This window comes from Mauremys mutica, chromosome 2, assembly GCF_020497125.1.
Source record: "Mauremys mutica isolate MM-2020 ecotype Southern chromosome 2, ASM2049712v1, whole genome shotgun sequence".
NCBI lineage: Eukaryota > Metazoa > Chordata > Testudines > Geoemydidae > Mauremys > Mauremys mutica.
In genome coordinates, this window is record NC_059073.1 from 216,564,362 (window position 1) to 216,576,062 (window position 11,701).

The 11,701-nt window shown below is 42.3% G+C and overlaps 1 pseudogene; it reads right to left on the reverse strand.

Moving 5' to 3' along the window:
• Positions 1-2,612: 2,612 nt before the first annotated feature.
• Positions 2,613-10,198, reverse strand: LOC123363261 (annotated as a pseudogene).
• Between the last annotated feature and the right edge of the window lie 1,503 nt (positions 10,199-11,701).

The following is an 11,701-nucleotide window of genomic DNA, read 5'->3' on the forward strand; positions in this document are numbered from 1 at the left end:
GAGCGTACAGTCTGAGGCCCCAGTCCTGCAGTGAGAACTACATGGACAGACCCTGAACCAATGCCAGACCCCACTGACTTCATGCGGGGTCAGGGTCTGCACACAAAGCAGATTGCAGAATTGGGGCCTGAATTAGGTTTAGTGAGGGAAGATGATAAAAGACAGGAGGATGTGGGAGTTCTTTAGAATTAAGGCTAAATATCTAGGACACCTTGTTTACTATTTTTTCAGCCTTCACTTCTGCAGTAAAAAAAAATCTAAAATATGTAAAGAAGTTAGTTTTCACTGGTGGTTCCTTTTTCCTGTTTACTTCTGCTCCTTTATTTCCTGGTCCGCCATATCCAGCAGCGCCAGCTTCTCCCTATGAATAGACCATTTTAATTAAATCACCTGCCTTTTCTGGGTGTGTTGTCCTTTATTATTGTTTCTATTTTATATTAGTTGCCAATGCAGCAACACAAGAGCACAGGAGGGCAGAAATTACAGACAACCTATTGTAGGTGTGCAAGGAACTCCCCTCAACATACACACCTGGGGCTCCTCAGCAGGACCTGTCCAGAGTCCTGATGGGGAGCATAATGCTGACCATCTGTGGGAACTGGGACCTTGGAAGAGGCCACAGAGGGGTAGGGTGAGTGCTAGACCCTGGCTTTGACACCACCTCTGCATCAACCAGCAGAGCTGTCTAGGTGTGGAGAGAGGAACATATCCTGCACTGTCTCCAAGGCTTACAGTCCAGCATGGCAGAGCATGCTACCTGGGCATTCCAAGAAGGAAATCTGAATCAGCCAAAATTCCTCCTGGGTATTCTGACTGCCCTGCAGGGCTCTGCACCTTCACAACTCACAGCACACACAGGAAAAATCTAGCCCTAACTAATAACTACTATTCAGGATAGGACAAAACCTCTATCTAATCCCACCCTCAAATGGGATAAATGAGACCTTGATCCAAGGACTCTGGCTTTATCAAAATCAGAACCTGATCAACCTGATCATCCTGAAGTCCTGAAACAAGTGCAAATAGAAAGCTCTAAGAAAGGAAGGATTTGAGCTTGGAAGGCTAAAGGAATTGCATTTTTATTTTGTGAGGACTTAATAAATAAGACCCCAAGAAGGGGTCCATGGGGAGTTCCAGGATCGTGCTCTACAGCATATTCCTCCTTTCTAGTCTGGTTTTCTTGATCTGAAATAAGTCATCCTAAATGATAGTAGGCTTTGCTCATTGTGTATAAAAATATAATATGTATTCCAGGAGACAGAAATGTTGAGAGACTTAAATATTGGTTAAATGGAAGACAGAGGGGAAAAGAATTTTAATGAAGTATTATAGCCATTGCTGGTAGTGACTAGCTGCTATAGTTAGTAATTAATTCTAATTCTACTACAACAATTTCAGCTGCTCATAATTTTTCTAAATTAATTTCTGGTTGATATTTTCCATACTTGCTGTCAGCCCAAAGGTAAAATTTATTTTCAAGTCTGAGCAAAATTGGTGAAGCTATTTTTGAGTAATGAAAGTATGCAAACAATACATTTTAAATTATAAATCGGAAATGTAAACAACTGAAAATAGAAACTGCAAACCTGGCTTGTCTTTAAAATCTCATTGAGAATCAAAAAACAATTCAAATTTGAATAAAATTAGTTGCAGAGATGGGGGAGAAGTAGGGGTCTGGTTCACAAGGATTCTGACAACTCCTGCATAGTTGTAAAAAAGTTTGTGAATCCCCAAAGTTTTATGAATGGTAACACAAATGGTCATTAACATGAGAACTGATACCAGAAATGCTGTATTTGTTATTTACTTTTTGTCATCCATTTTTCTTCTGTTAAATATTTTAATTTATCCAGGCATGAAGTAGACTATGTGATTTAAGTGGCCCATCACACATCCTGATTAACAATAGAAAGTAGTCTTAGTGAACAGTTCATGAACAACCCACACGCAGAAATTTGTTCATGTAAGCTATTCAGCAAATATTTATGGATAATGAATATATTGGCAGAAATCGGGATTGGTTTGCATGCAGTTCACAAACAGCAAAAGGGCTCAACTTATCAGATAATATATTTGCAACAAATAATTCAAACACCAGTACAGACTACCAAGACAGAAAGTGCTCCTAAAAATACAGGTTTCCTGTGTGAAGCAAGCATGTGCTTTAAGGAATGTAAGTAATACGAATCTGATTCTCCACTATCTTGTGCTTTACATAGTCATTTACACCTATGTAGTGAGTGCCAAGTGGGAGTAATAAAATATTATTACACACTTACAGAAGTGGTATCATTTTAGAATCACTTTGCACAGGTACCAATGACTACCCAAGATGCAAGGCAACGGAGACACAGGTCTATAAGCTTTCCAGTGGCTGTGGCACATGAGACAGACAGGACCATGGACAAGGAACTTGAGAGGCTGATGGCTAACTAATTAATCAACCATGTCAAGAGAAAATGTGTGTGTTTATGCAAGCACAGGACTGGAAGTATGGGCCCCTATACAGATCATGTTGCTGCTCTACATTTCCTCAGAACTCTGCCACTGCATCTCAGTCAACTTTGCAACACCCCTGACATGTCTGTGCTTAGCTAGTTCCTGAGCACAGATCATCCATTAGGCCAAATCATGCGGTGCTTGTTTGTGAGACTGAACTGGACAACCCCAACCTGCACTTTTTCTGTGCCAATATCGGATTTGTTCACCAGGTCTCTCATGATGGTTTTCATTTTCACAAAGGTATCTGGTCCTATGCTTCCAGAACTAGAAACATGAAGTCAACTTTGATTTCTCTGAAGGCTACAGAAGGAAGAAATTGGTATAAAACAACCCAGGCTGCACATTTTAAAAGTAAAACTAAATGGACATAACTGAGGCAGGAATATGGCTCTCAGTTCATCAGAAAGGAGACAAACAACAAATGTAAATTTTAAGGTGTGAGCTAAATTCCCTAAACCAAATAAATACTGATTTTTTTTGCCACTTCTACTTACTCACTCCATCAATCTGCATGCTAAAAAGTTATCATGAAATTTTCTTCATAAAAGTTTGCTGTGAATGTTCAATAAAGCTTCATTACTGACCAATCACTGGAGTTCTCCAAATACATTACTTCCACAGATCCAAACTCTAGGATGTATGGGACACTATTAATGTCTTCAGTGGGAATTTGATCAGGAAATTTTATGAAGGGGAACTCTACTTTACAGATATTTTACCTGCAGTTTAAAAACAAACAATAACAACGACAAGAGTGAACAACTGTCTGAAAAGTAATGTGGTACTTTGAAAAAAGAAATTAAAAACCCACACAACTGATCAGAATTTGGCTATTTTCTACCTTGACAGTTTCCTTTTAATTGCAGAGCGATACGGAAGGACACTTTTGTCCAGCCTGTATGGACACATGCACAGGAAGGCTGTGTCCTGTTTGTTTCCCAATTTACCAAAAAGATTCAGGAGTTTACAGGGCAAACAAGCAATACAACTATAGTACTCTTAATATGTGCCTGTTGATCACAAACTCCTGCTCCACGCTGCATATTGCTGCCAGAGTTAGCCTGATCTTCAATACATTCATTTTCTTACCACCTTATGGGGTTGTTGGCAGCTTGCAGTCTTAGGCCTGGTCTACACTACGCGTTTAAACCAGTTTTAGGAGCGTTAAACCAATTTAACGCCACACCCGTCCACACTAAGAGGCCCTTTATATTGATATAAAGGGCTCTTTAAACCGGTTTCTGTACTCCTCCCCAACGAGAGGAGTAGCACTAATATCGGTATTACCATATCGGATTAGGGTTAGTGTGGCTGCAAATCGATGGTATTGGCCTCCGGGCGGTATCCCACAGTGCACCACTGACCGCTCTGAACAGCAATCAGAACTCGGATGCACTGGCCAGGTAGACAGGAAAAGCCCCGAGAACTTTTGAATATCATTTCCTGCTTGCCCAGCGTGGAGCTCTGATCTGCACGGGTGACAATGCAGTCCCAAATCCAAAAAGAGCTCCAGCATGGACCGTACGGATGTGATCGCTGTATGGGGAGACAAATCTGTTCTATCAGCGCTCCATTACAGAAGACGAAATTCCAAAGCATTTTTAAAAAATCTCCAGAGGCCATAGCAGGGACTCAGCACATTCCTGCGTGACAAGCGTAACGGAAAGCCAAAGAATCAAATGGACACTCATGGAGGGAGGGAGGGGGGACTGAGGACTCAAGCTATCCCACAGTTCCTGCAGTCTCCGAAAAGCATTTGCATTCTTGGCTGAGCTCCCAATCCCTGTAGGGTCAAACACATTGTCCGCGATGGTTCAGGGCATAGCTCGTCAATTTACCCACCCTCCCACCCCCAGAAGGAAAAGGGAAAAAAATCGTCTCTTGACTCTTTTAAATGTCACCCTATCTCTACTGAATGCTGCTGGTAGACGCGATGCTGTGGCAGTGGACTGTAGCATCCTTGCCCCCCCTCCTTGGTGGCTGATGGTACAATATGACTGATATCCATCGTCATCATCAGCCTTGTGGCAGATGGTATAGTACAGAAGGACTGGTATCCGTCCTCATCATCAGCCCATGAGTGCTCCTGGCTGGCCTCCTGGTCATTCCCAGTAGATAGTACAGAACAGCTGGTAACCGTCTTCATCATAGCAACAGGGGGCTGAGCTCCATCAGCCCCCGCCCTTCATGTGTAAAGAAAAGATTCTGTACTGCCTGGACTATCATAGCAGCAGGATGCTGGGCTCCTCTCCCCCACACTGCTTAATGTCCTGTCTGGACTATCATAGCAGCTGGAGGCTGCCTTCCCCTCATTTTATCTCACTAACATGTCACTGTTTCTTATTCCTGCATTCTTTATTACTTCATCACACAAATGGGGGGACACTGCAATGGTAGCCCAGGAAGGCTGGGGGAGGAGGGAATCAACAGGTGGGGTTGTTGCAGGGGCACCCCCTGTGAATGGCATGCAGCTCATCATTTCTGCAGGATCTGACATGGAGCGGCTGTGCTCTCTGGTTCTCTGATACACTGGTTCTCTAGTACACTTGCCCCATATTCTAGGCAGGACTGATTCTATTTTTAGATACCATAAAGGAGGGATTGACTCAGGGAGTCATTCCCATTTTTGTCTTTTGCGCCCCCGGCCGATCTCAGCCAGGGGCACCTATGACAGCAGCAGATGGTACAGCACAGAAGGACTGGTAACCGTCATCTCATTGTAAATTGGCAATGGCATAGTATATGGTACAGAATGACTGATAACCATCTCTGCTATCATGCAAAAGCAAATGAATGCTGCTGTGTAGCGCTGCTGAATCGCCTCTGTCAGCGGCATCTAGTACACATACAGTGACAGTGACAAAAGGCAAAACAGGCTCCGTGGTTGCCATGCTAATGGCGTCTGCCAGGGCAATCCAGGGGAAAAGAGCGCGAAATGGTTGTCTGCCATTGCTTTCCCAGAGGAAGGAGTGACTGACGACATTTACCCAGAACCGCCCACGACAATGATTTTTGCCCCATCAGGCACTGGGATCTCAACCCAGAATTCCAAGGGGGTGGAGACTGCGGGAACTATGGGATAGCTATGGAATAGCTACCCACAGTGCAACGCTCCAGAAATCGATGCTAGCCTCGGACCGTGGACGCACACCACCGAATTAATGTGCTTAGTGTGGCTGCGTGCACTCGATTTTATACAATCTGTTTTACTAAACCAGTTTATGTAAAATTGGAATAATCCTGTAGTGTAGATGTACCCTTACACAGACAATAATGTTAATAGCCATATCACCAGATTGCCATCTGAGACTAGAACTAGTGCACTGTGGGCATTTGCACAATCCTTAATTAAGGAACATGGCAGTACACAATGACTAGTTGAGAGAAAACTTACTCCGTTCTGGACAATTGCCTTTAGATGTAAAGTCATATTCTTTGGTACATGACTGAGAAGAAAAAAGGTAGCAAAACTAATGCCTTTATGCGTAGTTTTAATCAGTCTCAAAAAGAGCTTTTTTAAAAAAGTGATATACTGTGGCTATACATGGAAAAATTGCTTTGTTTTCTTGCAATAAAGAAAACTTCATTTGTTATAACTGGCTTTCAGAATATGACCTCACTCAAGATACATCAAACAAATATATCCACTGGCCCAGATTAAAGTAAACAGTGATCTGGGGAGTCTCCATTTTGGATGCCCAATTTGAGACACCACAGAGAAGCCTGATTTTCAGAGGATGCGTGCTGAGTGCTGTCTGAAAATCAGCCCTTTTTATGGTGTCTGGCAACAGGCAAGACACCAAAAATCACTAGTCGCCTTTGAAATTCAAACTGTTGTTCACTTCAGTTATTCAAACTAGAATATTAGCCTCATCATATTATATACTTGACATAATTGGTTTGCTAAATCAACAGGAGACAAAGTTTTCTGAGTTCCAAAGATAAAATCAAAATTTCTCTCACCTTCTTCAGAACAGATCTTTCAAACAACTTCATTTTTTATGTCTTTCAGCAAATCAAAGTTGTCTAAAAAGCATACCTTGTTTGAACCCCCTGAAATTTCAAGTAGCTGTGTTTTATTATTATGTCTTACTCCAATAGCATAAATATTGGCCTTCTCATTGTCCTGTGACTCCCCATCTGTTAAGACAATGAGGTGACAAGGTGCCCTGCCAGCTCGCTGCTTCCTTGCCTTTTTTAATACTGGCTGAATGAAAATTAGAGCTGCCCCATTACTGGTATTTCCACCTATTTGCCTGATATTTTCAATGGCCTTCACTAAATCGTTGGTTTTATTGTATTTATCAAGTTCAAACCCCAATTCATTGAAGTGCGAGTACTGCACAGCTCCAAATTGAACGTTACTCAGTCCTATGTTAAACATCTTAATCACTTCCTTCAAAAAATTTCATATAATCGACAAAGTCAAAATAGTCAAGACTTGATGAGCCATCAATGAGCAAATAAATATCAGTTTTCTCTGTCTCCACACATCCTGGATGGAAAGAGAAATTGTCTGTGGCATAAGGGCTGGTATGCACAGAAACACCTCTTCCACCTTATCTAGGCTGAGCTCTTTCTGAGCTGTCTGCTGGATTCAGACACAAACTTTCCATTAGTTCTAAATAAATTTAAATGCTCTAGAATGTTCTGAAAATTTCAGCCATAGATAGGGGGAGCAGATTCAACCAGGGATTACCATAACATAAGCCGTGGTGAAGTTCCACAGTGGCAAAAAGTCTGCCATAGAATGTGATGTTGCAAATCCCTCCTACTCTGGGGGCTTGGGAGAAATGCAGGATGAGTTGACTGAAATGTTAGCACAGCTAGGGCAGCGATGGAGTGTGCTGATTAAAGTAACTTTCCACAAGCGCCATTGGAATGCTGCCAAATGGGAGATAAAAGTTGTCCCCAACAGGAATCCCGAGGAAAAGTGGCAGTGGAGACCCCAGCTGCCTGCAGTGGGGGTTATCCCCCACAAAGTACAATTGGTTTTGCTGACACAGGGAGGTGTGCATAATGTCTCTTTGCGCTGAGTTTTTTCCCTGTGACATACTGACGGTATTTAAGGCTCCAGTCTTGTAATGTCTCAGCACAGGTGGACCCCAATGCTCACATGGAGCCCAGCAGAAATCAACTGGGCTTTGTGGAGGCACAGGGTCTGCCTGCATGGAGCTCATTGCAGGATTGAGACAAATTACAAATTTTTGATTCTCCCACTCAAATTCCACATCTCAAGATGAGAGTTGAACCAGAAAAAAAAACCCATGTTTTTTTTTTAAAATCCTTCTTATGCTATCCCTCATCTTACCCAAGCCACCTGCTGATCTTTCCTGCTTGTCAATCAGATGATGGCCAGTGGCTCAGATTTCCAGTGCTGACTTGCAAACAAAATGCCTTCAACTCCACACTGAGGATCTGATGCCACTGCCACCACAGTAATAAAGGAGATGCTTTGGCACTCATCAGCATTGAGTTAACAATGGACCCACTCACCTCCCTCTCACGCTGGTTTTTAAAGAAAGTGTATATTCTAAATGAAACAAGATTTAAAGCCTAGCTCCTCTCACATCCCAAAACTGCTATTGTATTGTTTCACCCAGTTTTATAATCCAGATTCCCATCTCACTATACATTTAGTCAGTGGGACAGCCCACGTGTTTGAAGTTAAGCACGTCCATAGTTGTTTGCAGGATTGGGGCCTGTGCCAGTAAAATGGATAATTTGGCTTTGGAAGCTGCCACTGTAAAATGTTTCAGTAATGTAAAAATAAATTGAAATGCTCCCAGATAGATTTTGTACATCCACTTCCCATTTATGGGGATATACAAATAATTATACATAAGAAAAGGTTAAAAAAACAAAAAAAAACCCCAACAATTCAAAACCACCTACTAAGCCAACTAAATCAAATAATGTAGGCACTGATCCTGTATTGGTATCTCCTAGCTTGGACTCTTACATCCACACAGGGTCCCACTCAAGTCAGCGAGACTTCACCAAGGACCTGCGCTAACAGATCCCAGTGCAGAATGGGGCTATACATTTTTGCATCATCTCAGTTAAATAATATGAAGTGGGCAATATGTGAAAAATAAAGTCTGGGTCCGGGTTCCATTCCACAGCTGAACTGCCCCAATGTCCATTGCAGAGAAAAGGGCCAAGTGTGAAGTGTGGATCTGAGTATGGATTCAAAGTTCACTGGATCTGGGATACTGAGTTCTGATTCAGACTATTGTTAATTAAAACCCTTCCCCTAAAGGAGACTAGAAATGCAGTTCCATGGAAAGTTTGCCGGTTTTGAGAAGTTCTCTTCTTCCAGTCTGGACAAAGAGTTTGTTCTGTATTTGATTCAAGAGTTTCTTTTGAAAAATCTTGATTTGATTTAGCAGGCCAGAAAATGCCTGTCGATTAGTAACATACTGTTGTTGAGGATAGGATGCTACCAGTGTTAACTGGTTGTTATTAGCACCTTCAATGCTTATGGTGAACACAGTCACACCAGCTCTCCTAAGGAGACTAGCTATGCCACGCAGGTTGTCTTCAGAGGGCTGGTGGGTGATCAGAATGGCTATTTGTTCTACCCCTTGGGTCCTTCTATTTCCAGCGCGTTCAGAGAAGACTCTTTTCCTTGTAGCATTAATGGTAGCACGGTGTTGGCCTTTCTGGCCCTGGGAGAAAGGCTCTCTATTTTCTGCAGAATATCAGTTTTATTTGTTTCTGTGCTCAAGAAAGATATCACTTTTGACTGACTGCTATACATCACCAGACCAGTCCTTATGCAGTTCACCTCCACAGCAAGAGAGGAGACTGTATCTTGCAGGAATGTTTAAATGTTGTCAAAGTTTGCTTTTGAAACACTCTCATCCACTACGAACACAATTTCAGCAACTGAATCACCCTCACACACTGCAGTGGGAATGAAGGGAAGAAGAATACAATATTAATTGTCTTCTCCTTGGCCATATCTGTGATGAATTAGCTATTCAGTTTTAAGAACAGATTTTTTGTTTTTAAAGTAAAAGACGTGTCAGAACTGGCTTTCAATCAATGTTGGCAATTTATAAACGACAAGCTGAATAATACACATTAAAATACACAACCAAACTGTCAGAGACTGTGTACAATATACTTAAAATAATGGCGGTATAAACTCTCTATTTAGATTTTCTTTTTTTTGTAATACCATATTGGTTATGTCAGCAGGCCAGATAATGTGAAAAAAATTGATCTAAGAAATGAATAAATATTTGGGAAGGAGAATTACGTGCATGTGTGTGAGAGAGTTTTCTTGGAGTGTATTTCTCTTCCTAACAACTGTATCTAGAGATAATAAATACAACAATCTTTTTTATATAATGAGCCAGATCCTCAGCTTGTGTCAAGCTAGATTGTTAGCTGCCACTATATATGAGTAACTTTCATTGAAGCCAATAGTGGTTTATTGTTTCCTCAGAAGGGACAATTGGGCCCCAATTCTAATCTGTGCACCAATGTAAGTCAGGAGTAACTCCAGTGAAGTCAGTGGAATATAGAAAAATATAGCCTAACAAAAGGCAAAGTCAGAGGTTGTTAAAGATCTATACAGGGATATCTGGTCTTACTCACATCTTTTAGGAATGCATTTTTTTGAAATGGGATCTGGGAGTAAAGCTGCAGTCTTCAATTCAGTAAAAGGTTCTACAATGATGCACATTTCAGATACGTTTTTGGGGGGTTTTTTTGAGTAAACGAAATAAGTATGAACCCCTATCATGGTCTTGTTGAAAAGTCAAAATAGAGGTCCTGATTTATTCCCACTTACACCAGTGTAACCTCATTGATTGATATGACTGTTTGGGGAAATCTGTCTATGTACAACGTAGAGCCCAGATGGGTGAGGTAATATCTTTTACTGGACCAACTTCTGTTGGTGAAAGAGACAAGCTTTTGAGCTTATAGAAGAGCTCAAAAGTTGTCTCTTTCATCAACAGAAGTTGGTCCAATAAAAGATACTACCTCACCCACCTTGCTCTCAAATATCCCAGGACAAACACATCTACAACAATTTATGAATTCTGATTGATTTTATGAATTTTGTGTATAGCTCTAACCAAAGTGTGTATTAAATCAGCCATTGTTTGGAAGCAGCCACAGCAGAGGTTCTCAAACTGAGGTCTGTGGACCATCAGTGGTCTGCGAGCTCCATTCAGGTGATTTCATATAGTTCCCTCTAAGGTGCACACCTGGGCAGCCGCACACGAGAGAATGAAGGACCACCCACCTAATTAGTGGAGCCGCGAAGAGTTGGCTTCACTAATTATGTGCCTGGACCCTGGAGAAGACACACATGTAAGATGAGGTGGTGGCCTTGGGGGGAATAGAGGGTAGGTGGGAGGAGGCAGTGGGGTGAGAAGATGGAGTGGGGGCAATTTGGGATGTGCAGGTGGCCTGTGGTGGCCTAAGAAGGAGGCAACTTTCCCCAGCTTGGGGGCTGGGGAGAGAGACCCCCCTCCTTCCCAACCCAAGCTCAGGGGCTGGTGCGGCGGGGGAGAGAGGACACATCCATTGCATTAGAAAGGTAAGTCTACTGATATTAAAATATGAGTTGTGTGCTTTTATTTGTAGAACAAAAAGCATTAATTATTATTAAGGGTTTTTTAATATAGCGCTTTTATCCAAAGCGCTTTACAATAGTTAGCTAATGGTATAAACAACATTTGGAAAGATCATTAAGTGGTCCACCGAGACCCTCAGCAATTTTCAAGTGACCCACGAAAAAAAAGTTTGAGGACCGCTGAGCTACAGGACAATCACAGAAGGTGTTAACATGGAATAACTTTGCCCTAGAAATACAATGGGATATGTTAAAGAGACTGGCCAAATGAGAGGGGTTGTAGAAGGGCTGTGAGGGAGCTGGAGGAAAACTAGGCTGGAGCTGGATTGGAGCTGTGGGGGAGCTGTCGAGAGGGTGGTCTGGGGCCACTCTAGCTACAGGGAAGCTAGGCAGATGCCTATGGAAGCAGATTTCTGGCCAGCAGATTTGACCTGGCCATCCACCAGTCATGACAGAGGAACAGCCAGGCCATATTTGAGTGGTATGGGGATGGCACACAGAAGTGTTGACTAGGGCCACAGATTGCTTTCAGTGTCCTCCGGGAATGTGTGTGTGTGTGTGGGGGGGGCTGGATTTAAGAATCAGGAAAGGGTCCCCTAACCT